The sequence below is a fragment of the Pipistrellus kuhlii genome, unplaced genomic scaffold (genome assembly GCF_014108245.1).
Source record: "Pipistrellus kuhlii isolate mPipKuh1 unplaced genomic scaffold, mPipKuh1.p scaffold_m20_p_13, whole genome shotgun sequence".
In the NCBI taxonomy this organism is placed as follows: Eukaryota; Metazoa; Chordata; class Mammalia; order Chiroptera; family Vespertilionidae; genus Pipistrellus; species Pipistrellus kuhlii.
The window spans coordinates 29,941,658-29,961,023 of NW_023425438.1; the positions used below are offsets into that span (position 1 = coordinate 29,941,658).

Consider the following 19,366-nt stretch of genomic DNA (forward strand, 5'->3'; position numbering starts at 1 on the left):
AATATTTGCTATTAAGATCACACCAGAGTTGCCCTAGCTGATTTGGCTCAGTGAGTGGGAGTGTCAGCCCAAGCACTGAAGAGCCATGGGTTCTACACTGGCCAAGGACATGTATCTCAGTTGCAGGCTTGATCCCCAGCCCTGGTCAAGATGCGTTCAGGAAGCAACCAATTTATGTCTCACATCAATGTTTCCCTCTCTCTGTCTCTCCCCCTCTCTTCCACTCTCTCTAAAAATCAATGGAGCAAATATCCTCTAATGTGGATTAACAACAACAACAAAAAAGGTCACAACACTGTCAAATGAGAAGTCTTTGCATTTTTATTTGTGCTTTTGACTCCGAAGGCCATTTTTCTTGACTGTGAGCTCTTCAAAAAATATACAAATAATAAGATTTAGTGCCTTAGAGACTAGAACTGCAGACAGGGGCAAGTGTTATTTCTCCCTCCTGCTTTTTCTCACAAATGCACGGTGTGGGATGTGGAGAGTGGTTTCAGGCATTTGCACTTTAGTGGGAATGAGAACTCTGCAAATATATTTCTTATGAAATCAGGGTGGCTAAGGGAAGAAAACAGGACCACTAATGGGACCTGAAGAGACAAAGAGGACGAGTGAGGGAGAACAGACTAAATGGGCCTTCAGAGGCAAACTTTTGCCTGCTGTGGAAACTAGAGAGGGAAGTAGAAACTCATGCAGATCTGAGAAGGCATCTGTCAGAATGTCAGAATGAGGTTCTTGGTAGGAGGGCATAAGAGAATTTGCTTTTGTTGGCCCCAGCGAACATGAAATCCCCAAGGTCTCGTGTACAACATAAACTTCATTGGCTGTTGAAGACTGCAGCCAAACAACTTACACTGTGGAAATAACTGGCACACAGAAAAGCATACAAAGTTTACTTGAGGGACAAAAATGCCTTCATTTATGAATTCCACATCTATGTTCCAAATTCTGCTTCTCTGTAGTAACTCTGCAGTGGAGAGAGATACATTTGAGCTGTACAGACAAAGTGGGTTTCACAGGATCAAATAATATTCTTATGAATGTTGCCACTTTTTTAAAAAGTTGGAGTTGCAAAATGGGACAGTGAAAAATGCCTGAAAGCAGGAGATGTGGATTCTCCTAGTCCTTTTGCCCTTAATAAGGCAGAAGAGCTCTTCACCACCTGTGAAGCGATGAAACTGTTAAGTTTCTAAGGTGCTTTCTGTGTGTTCCTTTCTTTTGAAGATTAGAGCAGATAAATGGAAATACAGAAACTCTTTTATTAGGGACTTTGTCCCCATTACTTCACCAGAAAAAGGAACCCCAACTCCCTAGCACAGTGGTCGGCAAACTGCTGCTTGCGAGCCACATGCTGCTCTTTGGCTCCTTGAGTGTGGCTCTCCCACAAAACACCACGTGCGGGCATGCACGAACAGTGCGATGAAACTTCGTGGCTCATGCGCAGAAGTCAGTTTTCGGCTCTCAAGAGAAATTTTAATTGTTTTACTGTTGATATTTGGCTCTATTGAGTTGCCGACCACTGCCCTACCCCATTTGGCTCAATGGATAGAGTGTCAGCCTGCAGACTGAAGGGTCCTGAGTTCGAGTCCAGTCCAGGGCACATATGTGGTTGCAGGCTTGATCCCTGGCCCTGGTCAGGGTGTGTGTGGGAGGCAACCAACTGATGTGTCTCTCTCACATTGATGTTTCTTTCTCTGTCCCTCCCCATCCCTTCCACTCTCTAAAAATCAATGAAAAAAATATACTCAGGTGAGAATTAACAAAAAATAAAAAAGTAAATAATAGTAAATAAATGTTTAAAAAATAGCGAGTCGCTAAAATATTGTATTTTAGGAAAGGAAGTGATTGTATTAGCATTTTAGAAAGCACGCTGAAGAACAGATTTGGGGACAGGAGATTTGTTAGAGGAAACCAAGGAAAACCTGGTGGTGGCTTGGGGTCTCGTCAGCTGTACATCTTCCTTTCCCAACCAAGTGATAAACTTCTGAAGAGCAGGAATTCTGCAGTTTATGTCTTTGTATTCCATTAAATTACCTATGGCACTTACCTATAGATTAGGTGTTCAATAAATATTTGTTGAATTATTAGATGAATGAAACTTGAATGCTATACACAAGGTAGAGCTGATAAATCCTTACCCTTTGTAAAAAAAAAAAAAAAAATATATATATATATATATATATATATATATATATATATATATATATATATTTTATTGATTCAGAGAAGAAGGGATAGGCAAAGATACTGGAGTAGAGCTGGCATCCTGGGCATGTGCCCTGATGGTGAATTGAATTGTGACTTCCTGGTTCAGCAGTTGACACGCTCAACCACTGAGCAACATCGGCATGACTAAATCCTTACTTTTTTTTTTTTAATATCTATATTTAATTGATTTTTTTACCGAGAGAAATAGAGAGTTAGAAACATTGATCAGCTGCCTCCTGCACACCCCCTACTGGGGATGTGCTTGCAACCGAGGTACATGCCCTTGACTAGAATCGAATCTGGGACCCTTCAGTCCACAAGCTGACGCTCTATCCACTGAGCCAAACCGGTTAGTGCTAAATCCTTACTCTTAAAAATGAAGCAAAACAGCCCTGTCTGGGTATCGTAATTGGTTAGTGCATTGTCCTGAAGCGCCAAGGTTGCAGTTCAGGGTACATGCAGGAGATGACCAATGAGTGGTAGATGGGTGGAACAACAAATAGATGTTTCTCTCTCTCCCTCTAAAAAGCATAAACAAATAAAGAAAAAACCAAATCAAAAGTGATTCAGGTAGTCACTTTAGACCTGACAGAGATCAGAAAAGGCTAGCTTGGTAGAGTGTTCCTATTGTCAAAAAAGGCAATTATAATCCTGGCTGGTGTGGCTCAGTTGGTTGGAGTGTAGTCCCATACACTGAAAGGTCACAGGTTTGAATTTAGGTCAGAACCACATGCCTGGGTTTTGGGAACCCGGTGAGGAAGGCCACTAATTAATGCTTCTCTCTCTCTCTCTCTTCCTCTCTCTTCCACTTACTCTAAAATCAATAACAGGCTGTCCTCCAGTGAGAATTAAGGAAAAAATAATAATTTCCTATTGGAAGAAAGGAAACTCTTATTTTAAAGCATATGCTTAAAAGGGCCTCATTTTACACAATCTGTACAATGAGAAAAATCTGTGCAACCAGCCACTTAGAATCATATCACATAGAGAACTCTTGTCCAAATCAATGTAAAAGTATACTATATAATATCTTATGCTATATCTGTTTGGAGAAATCTTATCACTTAGAATGTCAGAAATGTCAGAAACAATGTTCTCTCTTCTTTCCACAGAGAAAAATCCTGTATACTTTTCAGATTCCCTATGGAAATCTTGTAACTCATAAAATACTGAACTATGATTCATGGAACATCCAATCCACAAAAAGATGTTGGAGCCCAGCCTGTGTGGCTCGGTGGTTGAGTGTGGACCTATGAAGCAGGAGGTCATGGTTCAATTCCCAGTCAGGCCACATACCCAGGTTGCTGGCTCCATCCCCATTGTGGGGCATGTGGGAAGCAGCCGATCAATGATTCTCTCTCATCATTGATGTTTCTATCTCTCTCTCCCTTTCTGAAATTGATTTAAAAATATAAATAATCTATATCTTATTATCATTTAAAAAATATATCTATATCAACCATATTATAGGTTAGTAGGCTGCAAAAATTTTTTTTTACCTCAACCCACAGTAAAAATATATTTTACATTGTGACCCAGTCTACATGTACTTGTTTACACATAAATGACTAATCTGCTGACCCACATAAACTGTGAGATAAATGTGTGGTCTTCTGAGCTGGAAAATTAATAAGTTGAACTGATGCATTTTTAGGTTTAATTTTGCAGGACAAATAAGATAGCAGTGATATCTTCCCTTTTTGGAAAACTGATTCTGTTAGTTTCACATCTGTGAATCCAGCTTTGTAATGTACTTTTTCATTTGCTGTTGTGCAGTAGATTGTCTATGTGTCTACACATAAAGGACAGTAGTTTTATGAAACATTACTTACCTTTGCTACCGTGCAGTCTGGATATTTTCTGTTCCATTCTATTCTGTTTAATTTTTAAAGGGGCCATTAAAGTGATGGGTTATGGCCTGCCACTTGAAAACCTCAACTATCATTATCCCATATTTAAGAAACAGTAGTTATTAAAGACTCTAGGGGCAGATGTCTGATTTTGAATCCCAGCTCCATCACCTTCTAGCTCTGTGATTTTGTTCACGTTCCCCATATTCTTTGTGATCCAGCCTTGCCATCTGTAAAATGAGGATAACAACAGAACCTACTTCCTAGGGTTATTGTGAGACTTGGTAGTTTATACATGTAATACTTGTAAATCTTGCTTCAAAGTCCCTACCACATGATAAGCACTCCATACATATTATTATCATCATCATCACTATTATTATTAATCACTCACCAGGTGTTTCCTAAATCTGTGTACAATCTTTGGTACCAGGCACTCTCAGGTATTCCAAAAACACACTCCTCTCTTGACTAATTTTTTAAAAATATATATTTTATTGATTTTTTACAGAGAGGAAGGGAGAGAGATAGAGAGTTAGAAACATCCATGAGAGACTCATCGATCAGCTGCCTCTTGCATGTTCTCTATTGGGGATGTGCCTGCAACCAAGGTACATGCCCTTGACCGGAATTGAACCTGGGACCCTTCAGTCCACCGGCTGACGCTCTATCAACTGAGCCAAACTGGTTTTGGCTCTTGACTCATCTTTTATTTAATTGACTAGAGGCCCAGTGCATGAAATTCATGCATGGGGTGGGAGGGGGGGGGGTGTCCCTTAGCCCAGACTGCACCCTCTTCAATCCAGGATTGTTGCTCTCAACCACTCACCTGCCTGCTTGCCTGATTGCCCCTAATCACTTCTGCCTGCCTGCCAGCCTGATCACCCCCTAACCACTTTCCTGCTGGCCTGATTGCCTGTAACTGCCCTCCCCTGTCAGCCTGGTCCCCCCCAACTGCCCTCTCCTGCAGGCTGATCCCCCCCAACTGCCCTCCCCTGCAGGCCTGGCTCCCCCAACTGTCCTCCCCTGCAGGTCTGATTGCCCTCCCTTGTAGGCCTGGTCCCCCTAAACTCCCCTCCCTGTAGGCCTGATCACCCACAACTGCCCTCCCTTGCAGGCATGATTGCCCACAACTGCCTTCCCCTGCTGGCCATTTTGCGGCAGCCATCTTGTGTCCACATGAGGGTGGCCATCTTTGACCACATGAGGGCAGCCATATTGTGTTGGAGTGATGGTCAATTTGCATATTACCTCTTATTATATAGGATAAATTGTAACCATGACAAACTGGCTTTTACAAATTAGTGAGATATATTGTTTGTCACTTGGTCAAAATTAAATGTTTCCCTGCGTTTAAAAAAGCTGACTTCTAGCCCTATCTGGTTTGGCTCCGTGGATAGAACGTAGGCCTGTGGACTGAAGGGTCCTGGGTTCAATTCCAGTCAAGGGAACATGCCGGAGTTGTGGGCTCAATCCCAGTGTGTGTGTATGTGTGTGTGTGTGCAGAAGGCAGCCAATCAATGATTCTCTTTCATCTATGATGTTTCTCTCTCTCTCTCTCTCTCTCTCTCTCTCTCTCTCTCTCTCTCTCTTCCTTCCTCTCTGAAATCAATAAAAAATATGTTAAAAAATTGACTTCTATATAATTATCAGATAGTTACTCCTCAGAGTAAAGAGTAATTTTATCATAAAGGGAGCTTATCAAAATCACCAAGTCACTCTCAAAGGAGATTCCAGGTTTGAGATTAATTTTCAGATGGTGTTTACAGTCTCTCCCACTGGTGAGGAAATGTGTTTTAATAAGACATTTAAAATCTTGTTGATTGCCTTTAGAATTTTTACTCATTCAGATTCACACAGCTTGCAGTGCCTCATTTGATAGCTATAGCATTAATTATATTATCAAACAATGCATTTTCCTCTTTTTTTTAGAATGCCACAGGAAGGGGGAAAAAAGATACTTTTCCCCTAAAGTCACAATCTTTCAAACAGACATTAAGAATTTTATTACTTAGCACCTGTATCAGCTAAAATGTCAAATTATTTACAAGATGAAGACAGAATAAAAGTAATTACAGATTTTAAATTGTGCACTATTTTTATTTTGGTAAGCAAAATGGAATCTATTGTTATATCATTTGAATTCTATTAACTTTGGCCAAGTATACAAGATAGCTCTTATTAGAATAGAAACTCCCTAACGACATTACAATACCAAGATTATCCCTTTCAGAACTGTTACCCAAACTGATTTCTAGATGATTAAGGCAGCCAAAGAGTTACTGTAAAAGTCACACAAATTAGATAGATATTTCTCAGTTCCCATATTGTTTTTGATATTCCTCAGATCCCATATTTGTTTTTATTCCTCTGCCAGAGCTATGCACTCCTTTATTTTTCTTATAAAGTTCTCTGAGGCTTTTTTGAGAATAATAATTTTGCAAGGTGGTAGCAAGGAGTGGTATTAGGCAGTTGGGTAGGGTAGAATGAAGACTATGAGGCTTCCTATATGTAGGGGCAGAGATAGTCTTCCCAGAGTTCCAAGATTTGATTACTCTCTACAGTAAAATTATATCAACAAGTGATAGGATTTATCTATAGGGGCAACCTTCCTAAAAGTGGTTAATAATCGTAGATTGAAGAGATCTGTGAATTCCTAGATAAGGTAAAGTAAAAGAGGATGCAAACCGGCTGGTGTGGTTCAATGGTTGAACATGGACCTATGAACCAGAAGGTCACAATTCGATTTATGTTCAGGGCACATGCCTACATTGTGGGCTCAATCCCCAGTATGGGGCATGCAGGAAGCAGCCGACAAATGATTCTCTCTCATCATTGATGTTTCTATCTCTCTCTCCCTCTCCCTTCTTCTCTGAAATCAATAAAAACATGTTACAAAAATTAATAAATAAATAAACAAACAAATAAATAGGATACAGTTTCAGTGAAGTATAAAAGGATGTGCAAACCAAGTAAATTGGTAATACAAATTTGAATATAATTGGTGATGAATTGTTGTTTGGGTTATCTATGCAATCATGTAACACTTCATCAGTATCATTATCCTCAACAGTTGCAAAAGCCTCTTAATCTTTCCATAGCTGCCAGAAAGATTTTAAAAAATGAAAATCTGCCGAGACCGGTTTGGCTCAATGGATAGAGCGTTGGCTTGGGGACCGAAGGGTCCCGGGTTTGATTCCGGTCAAGGGCATGTACCTTAATTGCGGGCATATCCCCAGTAGGGGGTGTGCAAGAGGCAGCTGATCCATGACTCTCTCTCATTGATGTTTCTAACTCTCTATCTCTCTCCCTTCCTCTCTGTAAAAAATCAATAAAATATATTTTTAAATAAATAAATAAATAAATAAATAAATAAATAAATAAATAATGAAAATCTAATCAATTCTTTCTTCTGCCTAAAATCCTTCAATGGAAACTCATTGTTCTTCTTTAAAAAAAAATTTTTTTTTATTGATTTCATAGAGGAAGGGAGAGGAGAGAGACATAGAAACATCAATGATGAGAAAGAATCCTTTATGGGCTGACATCCAGGTTCATAGGTCGATGCTCAGCCACTGAGCCATGCTGGCTGTACCTCATTGTTCTATTATGATTTTCTTTTATTTTTCAATTACAGTTGAAAAATATAATATTACATTAGTTTCAGGTGTACAGCATAGTTATTAGATAAGTATATAACTTATGAAGTTATAACCCTGATAAGTGTACTATCTATCTGACATTATACATAATTATAATGTTACTAGAGGCCCAGTGAACAAATTTGGGCACAGGTGAGGTCTGGCCAGCAGGCCTCTGACCTGCTTATTCATCAGTTTATGTTGTTCATTAGATTCCACATATGAGTGAGATCATGTGATATTTACCTTTTTCTGACTGGCTTATTTTGCTTAGCATAATGCTCTCTAGATCCATCCACACTGTTGCTAGTGGTAAGAATTCTTTCTTTTTTATAGCTGTGTAGTATTCCATGGTATACATGTACCACAATTTTTAAATCCACTCACCTGCTGATGGGCAGTTACGTTGTTTCCTGTGACTATTTTTATAACTACCAGTTTGTACTTTATTTTTTTTTTTTTTAAGGATTGATCCTTTTTTATTGATTTTTTTTACAGAGAGGAAGGGAGAGGGATAGAGAGTTAGAAACATCGATGAGAGAGAATCATCGACCAGCTGCCTCTTGCACACCCCCTACTGGGGATGTGCCCACAACCAAGGTACATGCCCCTGACCGGAATCGAACCTGGGACCTTTCAGTCTGCAGGCTGACACTCTATCCATGGAGCCAAACCGGTCTCGGCAGTTTGTAGTTGTTAATCCCTTCACTTTTTTCAACCATTCTCCCTCTCCCCGCCCTGCTCCCACTCCATCCCCCCTCCCCACCACACACAAGTACCAAGCATACAAGTGTTAAATTTTCTTAAGTTTACCTCCAGGGCCACTTCAGAGGTTTCTCTCCTCCTTGCTCCTTAAGGGTCTGCTGGCCTTTTGGCTCCCCAAGGACATAAAATGCTTTCCTTTGGGGAGGCAGTTCCCTCTGCCTGCAATGTTTCTTGCAACTAATTTAGATTTATTTTCAATTCTCTAAAAGTCAGTTCCTAAGGGAGACTCCCAGATTAGCCTCTCCCTGTACAATCTCATTGTACTTAAAATAAAATAAAATAAAATAAAATAAAATAAAATATAATAAAAATAAAAAATATATATTATTGATTTTTTTTTCAGAGAGGAAGGGAGAGGGATAGAGAGTTAGAAACATCGATGAGAGAGAAACATCGGTTTCTCTCTCAGTTGCCTTCTTGGGATGTTTCTGCAACCAAGGCACATGCCCCTGACTGGAATCGAACCTGGGACCTCTCAGTCCATAGACTGATGCTCTATCCACTGAGCCAAATGGGTTTCAGCTTTTTTTTTTTTTTTAATAAATATATTTTTATTTCTTTCAGAGAGGAAGGAAGAGGGAGAGAGAGATAGAAACATCCATGATATGATGAGAGAGAATCATGGTGGATTTGCTGCCTCCTGCAAGTCCCCCACTGGGGATTGATCCCACAACCCAGGCATGTGCCCTTGACCAGAATCAAACCTGGGACCTTTCATTTTTCAGGCCGATGCTCTATCCACTGAGCCAAACCAGCTAGGGTTCACTGTACTTTAGATACTATTCCTTCTTCTCACTTATCCCACTGCAATCAAGTATTTTTTAATGTCTTTATCTTTTGCTAAATTAACAGGACCACATGTCTCTTTAATGCTCAGCAGCAAGAACAGTACCTTCCCAAATAGTAGGTGTTTCACAGATCTTTGTAGGATGAAGGAACACACATTTATTGTGTGCCCATTACAGTCTACTACATGCCAGACAATGTGCTGGGCATTATAGGGACTCGGTCTGCCTTCAGGGGATCAGATTTGCAGACAAACTGCTAGCACAGAGCATGAGAGCTTTGACAGGGAGTGGGTAACAGGGGCTTTGGGAGAAGAGAGAAGAAAGTACCAACTCTCAGAAAACATGGGAACAACGCTTTTCCTCTTGGCACACGCCAGGCTCTGAACCAAAATCTGTACATTATCTCCCTCCTGCAGTCCTCAGGACAACCCTAGGTGGGGGTTAAGGATCTTGCCTAAGGCCACATGCAGTATTTAATCCAGTTTATCCAGGTAATCCAGCTCCAAAGCAGAAAGCTCCAGATACACGTACACAACAGCTGACACGAGTCCCTGTGAATATGTCCAGCCACTTCACCATGCCCTGCTAGCAGCTGAAAAGAGAACTAAAAAATAGCCAATTAAAAATTGATTTACATTTTTAAATGCTGAGTATGTAACTCATTTACATGTTTTCCCCACCTTTTTTTCAATAGATAATAAATTCTCACAGTTCAAACATTTATTTTATTTAAAAATGTTTTATTTTTCATTTAAAGTTTACTTTCAAAATTAGTTTGTTTTAGTTTTAGGTGTACAGTATAGTGGTTAAACATTCATATACTTTGCAAAGTGGTCCCCCAATATTTCAAGTATATAATCACCTGGCATCTTACATGGCTGTTACAATATTATTATTATTATTATTATTATTTTAAATATATTTTTATTGATTTTTTACAGAGAGGAAAGGAGCGAGATAGAGAGTCAGAAACATCGATGAGAGAGAAACATCGACCAGCTGCCTCCTGTACACCCCCCACTGGGGATGTGCCTGCAACCAAGGTCCATGCCCCTGACCGGAATCGAACCTGGGACCCTTCAGTCTGCAGACTGACGCTCTATTCACTGAGCCAAACCAGTTTTGGCACAATATTATTGACTATATTTCCTGGGCTGTACTTTACATTTTCATGACTATTTTGTAACTACCAATTTGTTGTTCTTAACCCCTTCACCTTTTTCACCCAGCCACCCCACTATTGCCTCTCCCCTCTGCAACCATTAGTCTGTTCTCTCACAGTTCAAACATTTTTAAAAAAAATATATTTTATTGATTTTGTACAGAGAGGAAGGGAGAGAGATAGAGAGTTAGAAACATCGATGAGAGAGAGTCATCTATCAGCTGCCTCTTGCACACCCCCTACCGGGGATATGCCCGCAACCAAGGTACATGCCCTTGACTGGAATCGAACCCGGGACCCTTCAGTCCCCAAGCCGACGCTCTATCCATTGAGCCAAACCGGTCCCGGCTCAAACATTTTTTTTTTTAAATAAGCAGGTTCAGTTAAATTTTCTCATTTCTGTCTCCCAATGGCTCACACCCAGATTATCAAAGGTAATCCATTATAAGTACTTTTGTATTATTTCAGAATTTCTTTATGAATATACAAATAAAAATATATGCTCTCCTAATATATATATATATATATATATATATATATATATATATATATATACTCTTATTTTTCCCCTTTCCCCCTGACAAAAGGTAGCATACCCATACCATACACATTGTTTTGCACCTTTTTTTTTTCCTTCTAGTTAGTACATATGTCCTAAAGATATTTCTGTATCATAGGCTCACCATTCTTTCTTGGCAGCATAGTATTCCATTTCAAGGATATATTACAATTTATTTAACCAGTTCCTTATTGATAGACATTTGGATCATTTCCTTTTTATTTTCTATTACAAACAATGCTGCAATGAATAATCTTGTACATAGGTCAATTAACACATGTGAAAGTATGTCCCAAGGGTAAATTCCTAAGATTAAAATTGCTGGGTCAAAGGGCGTATGCATTTGTTGCTTTGATAGATACTGCCAGATTGCCCTCTATAGGGATTAAATCAATTTACATTCCCGTCAGCAGTAAATGAGAGGACCTGTTTTCCCACAGCCTCAAAACACAGCGTTAACAAACTTCTCGTGATTTGACCATCTAAGCAGTTTTCTCACTATAAGTAAGGTTGAAGACTTTTTTTTTTTTAATGTTGAACAGTTTGTATTTTCTTCTCTCTGAACTGTATTCATATTCTTTGTTCATTTTTCTCTTGTTGGTCTTTTTCTCTGTGTGTGGTAGGAGCTTTTTCATACAAGGAAGATTAACTTTGGCTTACGATGTAAATTCCAGCCACTTTCCTATAATAGTGTGCTAGAAGTTCTAGCCAGGGCAACAAAATATATATTCTATGATATGAAAATATTCTAAAAGGCAAAGATCATTATTTGAACATGGTTATATAGCTAGATAACTTAAAAATGGATTCAAACGAATCAAGTTAATTGAATACCTCCAGACAGAGAAAATTAAGGCTGTTCTGCATCAGACAGGTTAGAACAGGAACTTTCAACCTTTTTCATCTCATGGCACATATAAAGTAATTACTAAATTTCTACAGCAGACCAAGGAATATATTATGTTTTTGGATTTTTTTTTCCATTCTGACAAAAAAAGTATAATTTTTTATTTATTCACACCAGATGTTTATTACTGTGTTGGCTGTTGTCAATTTTATTTGTTTACTTGTTTGCTTGTTTTTCATGGTCATTTTTCAATTTGACAATCTAAGGGAAAAGAGGTCAGTGCCCCTAACCAAATAGTCAGGTATTGCATATTTTTAAAATTCTTGGGAGAGAAAAACAATTCCTGTGGTAAAAATTTACCTCTGACACTTATTTTATTAAACAATGTCATCCAAGTCCTATCTAATAAAAGAGTAATATGCAAATTGACCATCACTCCAGTAAGATGGCCACCCCCATGTGGTCAAAGATGGCTGCCCCCATGTGGACACAAGATGGCCACCACAAGATGGCCAACAGGGGTGGGCAGTTGTGGGCAATCAGGTCAGCAGGGGAGGATATTTGGGAGGGTCCATGCCTGCAAGAGAGGGCAGTTGGGGGTGATCAGGCCTGCAGAGGAGGGCAGTTGGAGGAAACCAAGCCGACAGGGAAGGAAGTTAGGGGTGACTGGACTGGCAGGGGAGGGTAGATGGGGGGACCCAGGCCTGCAGGAGAGGGCAGTTGCGGGTGACCAGGCTGGCAGGAAAGAGCAGTGGGGGGGGGGGGGGGGGGGAGGAGACCAGGCCTACAGGGGAGGGCAGTTGGGGGTGACCAGGCTGGAAGGGGAGGACAGTTAGGGACAATCGGGCTGGCAGGGGAACAGTTAGGTGTCAATCAGGCTGGCAGGGAAGTGGATAGGGGGTAATCAGGCAGGTAGGCAGGCGATTGGTTGGGAGCCAGCAGTCCTGGATTATGAGTGATCTCACTATCCGACTGCTAGTTTAGGCCTGATCCTACTGGGACATCCCTTGAGGGGTCCCAGTTTGAAGAGGGTGTAGGCTGGGCTGAGGGACACCCCCCCCACCATGCACGAATTTTGTGCACCGGGCATCTAGTTCAATGATAAATAAATAAATAAATATTCTTTTGGCTATCAGTGTGCCTGCTGCGGCACACTGGTTAAAAATTGCTGGCTTTGAGGGATAACTGAGCCGGTGTGTGTGAGAGTAACTTTAAGATGATAAAGTGCTCTACATTTGCCTCGCTTTATGTTTAAGACCTCATGCCAATATTATTGTTAAGTTATCTGACTGAAAAACTTGCTTGTGTCCACTTTCTCCTGCCATCACTCTACCCAGAATCTGTTCCCTGAGTAATATTATATATTTTGGCACAGTAAATAGCTTCTTTATTTAAAACATGTACTCACTAGACTTCTGCCTGGTTTTGCTCCTATTTTACTTTTCTTTTCTGTATCTTTATCTTTTTAAAGACCTCTAAGTATTGCTCACTTCTAAGACTTCTAACTCTACCCTCATTTCCTTGGAAACCTCAGAAAAGTCACCGGTTGTGAGGCTAGGCTCTATGTGATCTCCCACTGCATTGCTCTGATTTTATCTCCTGCTGCATTGCTCTCCCACTCACTCAATTCTAGCTTCACTGGTCACCTCAGGGGAGGGTAGTTGGAGGGATGTATATGTATATATGTATATTTATTGTATATAATATATTGTATATAATATATATAATATACTATATATAATATATTGTATATAATATATTGTATATAATATATATAATATACAATATATGTATATATAATATACGATATCTCTCTCTCTCTCTCTCTCTCTCTCTCTCTCTCTCTCTCTCTCTCGGATCTAGTAATAATTAATGTCGTTTTCCAACATTCGTTTAAAATCTTGCTTGGCGTTGACTTGTATTGACATAACCTTCAAACACGTGGTATCTACAGAACGTGTGAAGTGCAATTAACAAGTTTTGCTTGAAAAAGTTTGTGTTTGGTTTGGTTTTTGTTGCAAAACTGGGGCTAAGAAGATGGTGGATGAAGAGCATATTCGGCACTGCATGCTTTACGAGTTCCAATTAGGAAGAAAAGCAAGTGAGGCTGCAAAAAACATCTGTAGTGCTCTTGGTCAAGATGCAGTTAGCGCCAGAAAATGCCAGCGTTGGTTTGAGAAATTTCACGAGGGAAATTTTTCGTTAGATGACAAGAGTGGTCGAGGCCGTGTGTCCAATTTTGATCAAGAAGCTCTTCAAGCTCTTTTGGTGCAAAATCCTCAAATTACCCAACAAGAGCTTGCGACAACTTTAAATTGTTCACAAAAAACAATTTCCAATCAATTGCGTGCACTTGGCAAAGTCCAAAAGTTTGGAAAATGGGTTCCTCATGAGTTGACCGACAACAACCATAATCAAAGAGTCACAATTTGCAGTTCGCTCCTCTCTCGTCAAAACCGTTTGCCGTTTTTAGAGCAAATTGTTACCGGAGATGAACAATGGGTGCTGTATGTTAATTTGAAAAGGCGGCCTCAATGGTTGGACAAAAATGAGGCTCCGCAGCCCACGCCAAAACCTGACTTGCATGCGAAAAAAGTGATGTTGTGTGTTTGGTGGAATTTTAAAAGAATTCTTCATTATGAACTTTTACCATCTAACCAAACCATTACAAGTGCAGTGTATAGTGCCCAATTGGAAAGGTTAGCCCAAGCTTTAAGAGAAAAAGAACCCGCGCTGATTGACCGGAAGGGCGTAATTCTTCACCACGATAACGCACGACCGCATACTGCAAGAATCACTGCTGAAAAACTGCGCCAGTTGGAATGGGAAGTTCTCCCTCAACCTGCATATTCTCCTGATATTGCCCCTTCCGATTACCATTTGTTTTGTTCTTTGCAAAACTTTCTTCTTGGAAAAAAATTTAATAATGAAGAATGCCTCAAAAATGCATTGACCGAATTTTTTGCATCAAAATCACAAGAATTTTACAACAGAGGGATTAAAATGCTTCCTGAGCGTTGGGCACAAGTAGTAGAAAACAACGGCAACTATATTGTTGATTAAATTTTGTTGTATTGTTTAAATAAATTCGATTTTAAAAAGTAGTAGAAAACGACATTAATTATTACTAGACCTAAAATATATATATTGATTTCAGAGAGGAAGGGAGAGGAAGCGAGAGATAGAAACATCAATGATGAGAGAGAATCATTAACTGGCTGACTCCTTGCACGCCCCCCAGTAGAGACTGATTCCACAACTAGGGCATGTGCCCTCACCAGGAACCAAACTGTGATCTCACTCAACCACTGAGCCAAGGGCCGGGCCCTTTGCACTTATTGCTCTTCTTTCACATTCTCTCCTTTACTTCACACAGGCCTTTGCTCAAATGTTATCTCCTTTGTTAGTCCTTCCCTTAACCATCTTATCTAAGATACACATACCACCCCAGGCCCTCTCTCATCTTTATCCTTCTTGTCATTTATACATTTTTTTTGTTTGTGTATTTATCTCTTCCCACAAGATGGCATAGACTTTTCTGTCTTATTCATTGCTACATCTCCAGAACCTATGGATTGGCTCAAGTAAGCACTGTAAATGTTGGAATAAACATATAAATGAATTAATACTGCTTCCTCTGACTAGAATGCCATTTATCTGCCTAATTCCCACTCATCCTTAAAGAGCAATGTAAATATTACTTCCCTTAAGTAGCCTTTCCTGATTGATCAGGCTTGTTTAGAACCTAGAACTTTTTTTTTTTTTTTAATATATCTTATTGATTTTTTTTTTATAGAGAGGAAGAGAGAGGGATAGAGAATTAGCAACATCGATGAGAGAGAAACATCGACCAGCTGCCTCCTGCACACCCCGCACTGGGGATGTGCCCGCAACCAAGGTACATGCCCTTGAGTCTCCCCTGAGCCAAACCAGTTTCGGCAAACCTAGAACAATTTTTTAAAAATATAGAATGCTTCATGAATTGTGTGTCATCCTTGCACTAGGGCCAAGCTAATCTCTGTATCATTCCAATTTTAGTATATGTGCTGCCAAAGTGAGCACAACAATTATTATTTTTGATAAGCATAAATTACTATGCAGGAATCCATAGTTTTTACTTCAGAACATATTTATAAATGAAATTCTATTCAGCTAAGATAGAGACACCTGGGTTAGATATTCAACTGAATGGAAAACAGACCAAAAAAAATGCAAATAATTTCATATTTATGCACTCATTCAGGAAATATTTACTAAGAGTTGTCCATATACCAGGCAGTGTGCTAGGCACTGGAGATATAGTTATGCATAAGGCAAACTCCCTGTGCTAATAGGGTTTTGTTGGCATTTCCAAAATAGAACCACGTGTCTTAATGGGTTTATTTTATGCAGCACATAGAGCTTGATTCCATTATTTTTATTTATTTATTTATTTATGTTTTAGCAAAAGCAGTTTTATTACAGAAAACCTTCCTGCTGCGGGGAGGGTACCCTGGCTGCTTGCCCTCCATTTAATTTTTTTTCTTATATTTTATTGATTTTTTAACAGAGAGGAAAGGAGAGGGATAGTCAGAAACATCGATGAGAGAGAAACATCAATCAACTGCCTTCTGCACACCTCCTACTGGGGATGTGCCCTCAACCAAGATACATGCCCTTGACTAGAATTGAACCTGGGACTCTTCTGTCTGCAGATTGATGCTCTATCCACTGAGCCAAACCAGTTAGGGCTCCATTTAATTTTTTATTTGACACTGACACACCTAAATCTCAAGTTTAAAATACTTTTATTGAAACATTTTTTTATTCTTGAAAATGAAAAGTATTTACATATTAAATATAGAGAGGGATAAAAAAAGAGAAAGTAAATATAGTATATGTCAACAATTGGTGACTGTAGGTGACTGGTTACTCATTGTATTATTTTTTGCAACTTTTCTATAGATTTGAACAATTTTAAACATAAAATGAGAAGATAGCAGAAACCGGTTTGGCTCAGTGGTAGAGCATCGGTCTGCGGACTGAAAGGTCCCAGGTTCGATTCTGGTCAAGGGCATGTACCTTGGTTGCGGGCACATCCCCAGTAGGGGGTGTGCAAGAGGCAGCTGGTCGATGTTTCTCTCTCATCGACATTTCTAGCTATCTCTCTCTCTCCCTTCCTCTCTGTAAAAAATCAATAATATATGTATATTAAAAATAAAATAAAATGAGAAGATAACATGTATGTTTACTTGCATTTTCATCTTATTAGTATTTAAAGTTCTATAGATGTTGTTGAATTATTGTTAAAAAAAAGGCTATAGTAACACACACACACACACACACACCATGGTAAATTTGAGAGTGTCCATATCTATAGTTTCTTCCTAGCACAGGATGCTGTTTGATAGTTACTTTCATTTTTATTTTCCTGGCCAATATTTTCATAAATATGTTGGCTACTTGGATTCCTTGCTGTGGATTCCTTCCTGTTCTTTGTCTGCCCTGCTCTTGGTTGGCTTGCCTTTTTCTTATCTGTTTGTAATGTTATTAACTCTTTGCCTGTCATAGGTGTTGCAGATATTTTTAGCAGTCCTGATTTGGTTGTCTTTTGCATCTTTTCCCTTGTTATTGTTTGTCCTTTTGTGTAGTCAGATAGGTCTGTCTTATTTATTTATTTATTTATTTATTTATTTATTTTATTATTATTTTTTAAATATATATTTTATTGATTTTGTACAGAGAGGAAGGGAGAGAGAGAACTAGAAACATCAATGAGAGAGAGTCTTAGATCAGCTACCTCTTGCACACCCCCTACTGGGGATATGCCCGCAGCCAAGGTACATGCCCTTGACCGGAATCAAACCCGGGACCCTTCAGTCCCCAAGCCGACGCTCTATCCACTGAGCCAAAGCGGTTTCGGCAGGTCTGTCCTTTTTAATTTGGACTTCTGACTTTCCTGAGTTGCCTTTGCCTTTCTGATATCTATATAATAAAAGCCTAAGTGGAATGACCGGGACAAACGGTTGCTATGATGTGCACTGACCACCAGGGGGCAGATGCTCAATGCAGGAGCTTCCCTCTGATGGTCAGTGTGCTCCCACAGGGGGAGTGCCACTCAGCCAGAAGCCGAGCTCATGGCTGGCGAGCGCAGTTGCCTCTGTGGGAGCCTCTCCCGACTCTGTGGAAGCACTGCCATGCTGTGGCAGCAGCCTCAGCGGGCCAGGATGAGTGTGAGTGGCATGGCACCTGGCCCCAATTCGAGCTCCTCCCTGGCCACCTGCTGTTTGGTGCACTGCCACATCCCCTGAGAGATCCCAGACTGTGAGGGGGTGTAGACCAGGCTGAGGCACCCCTAACCCCCCGCCAGTACACAAATTTCATGCACCGGGCCTTTAGTAAGTTTATAAGCTGCCTTTCTTATACAAGTTTATATGATTTTTTCTTATATTTTCCTCTAATTACATATTGTAAAATTTTATATCTAAAGCTTTCCTCTATAGGGAATATATTTTGGAATATAGGCGGTAGAGGTCTAGTGTTATTTTCTAACAAATGTTAAAAAAGCAAAGAGGACAGACTGAAAACTACGTTGGCCCAAAAAGTACAGAAAATTAGCTCTACCTGCTTCTTTCCCACAGCTGGGAGACCCATCCTTGGGATTTCTCAAGTGTTAGCTCCTTTGGATAGAGTATTGAACTGAATCCAGGGCCAAATGCATTTCTGACTCCAGTTAGAACACATTATAAATGTAATACATATCCACTATGGGAAATATAGGAATGTGCTCTTGAGATGATGTCATGACTTTGACAGTAAGTATGTGACCCCACATCTTATCAAACAAGGCTAGAATTGTGTACACTTGACATAAAATTGTTTTCAGTCTCAAAACTTCAGTGGATATTTAAATTGTGTTCTGTGGAGTCCTGGGGTTAAAGTGCCTCAGAGGTTGCTGTGGGGGATGTAAAGCTGGCAGAGAGTCCATAGGGCACTAGATGACCCACTCAGGATTCAACTAGGTAAGTCCATTTAAAATTTCACTTAAAAAGTTTGAAAAAACACAAGCTATAAATAAAACCAACGTTCAAATGCAAGATTACAAAATTGCAATACATTTCATTTTGTTTCAAACCATATTCTTTCTTACACTTAAAATGACAACCCACTTACTCTGTCTGACCAAGCTTTCCCCACCCTCCCCCAGTCCTTTCCTCCTTCGCTCCTCAGACACAGGTTCTCTGACCTCTTCTCTCTCGGTGTTTGGGTGAGTTTCTCTAGCCTGTAGCTCTTGGTTCTTTATTTTGACCCCACATTCCCTTACCTTTCTGTGGTTCACCTGCAAAAGGGCCCTCAGGCCTGCTAGGCTACAAGGAGTGTTTCCCATTGCCCACAACAGCCCTTTTAAACCTCCACAAATCTCTGACCTTCCCATCTCACCCTCTAAGAATGACCTCACCTCCTCCTTTAAGAAAAACAGAGGGCTTTAAAAGGAACTCCCCCAACTTCCTGCCTCCAAAATAACACCCCTCCTTTCCACCTATTAAGGCTATTTTTTCCATGTATG

The 19,366-nt window shown here is 39.9% G+C and overlaps 1 non-coding gene across 1 annotated transcript; it reads right to left on the bottom strand.

Moving 5' to 3' along the window:
* Positions 1–15,779: 15,779 nt before the first annotated feature.
* On the bottom strand, positions 15,780–15,882 carry LOC118717901. Its single transcript, XR_004987649.1, has one exon. It is a non-coding gene; the product is annotated as a U6 spliceosomal RNA (small nuclear RNA).
* Positions 15,883–19,366: the final 3,484 nt, after the last annotated feature.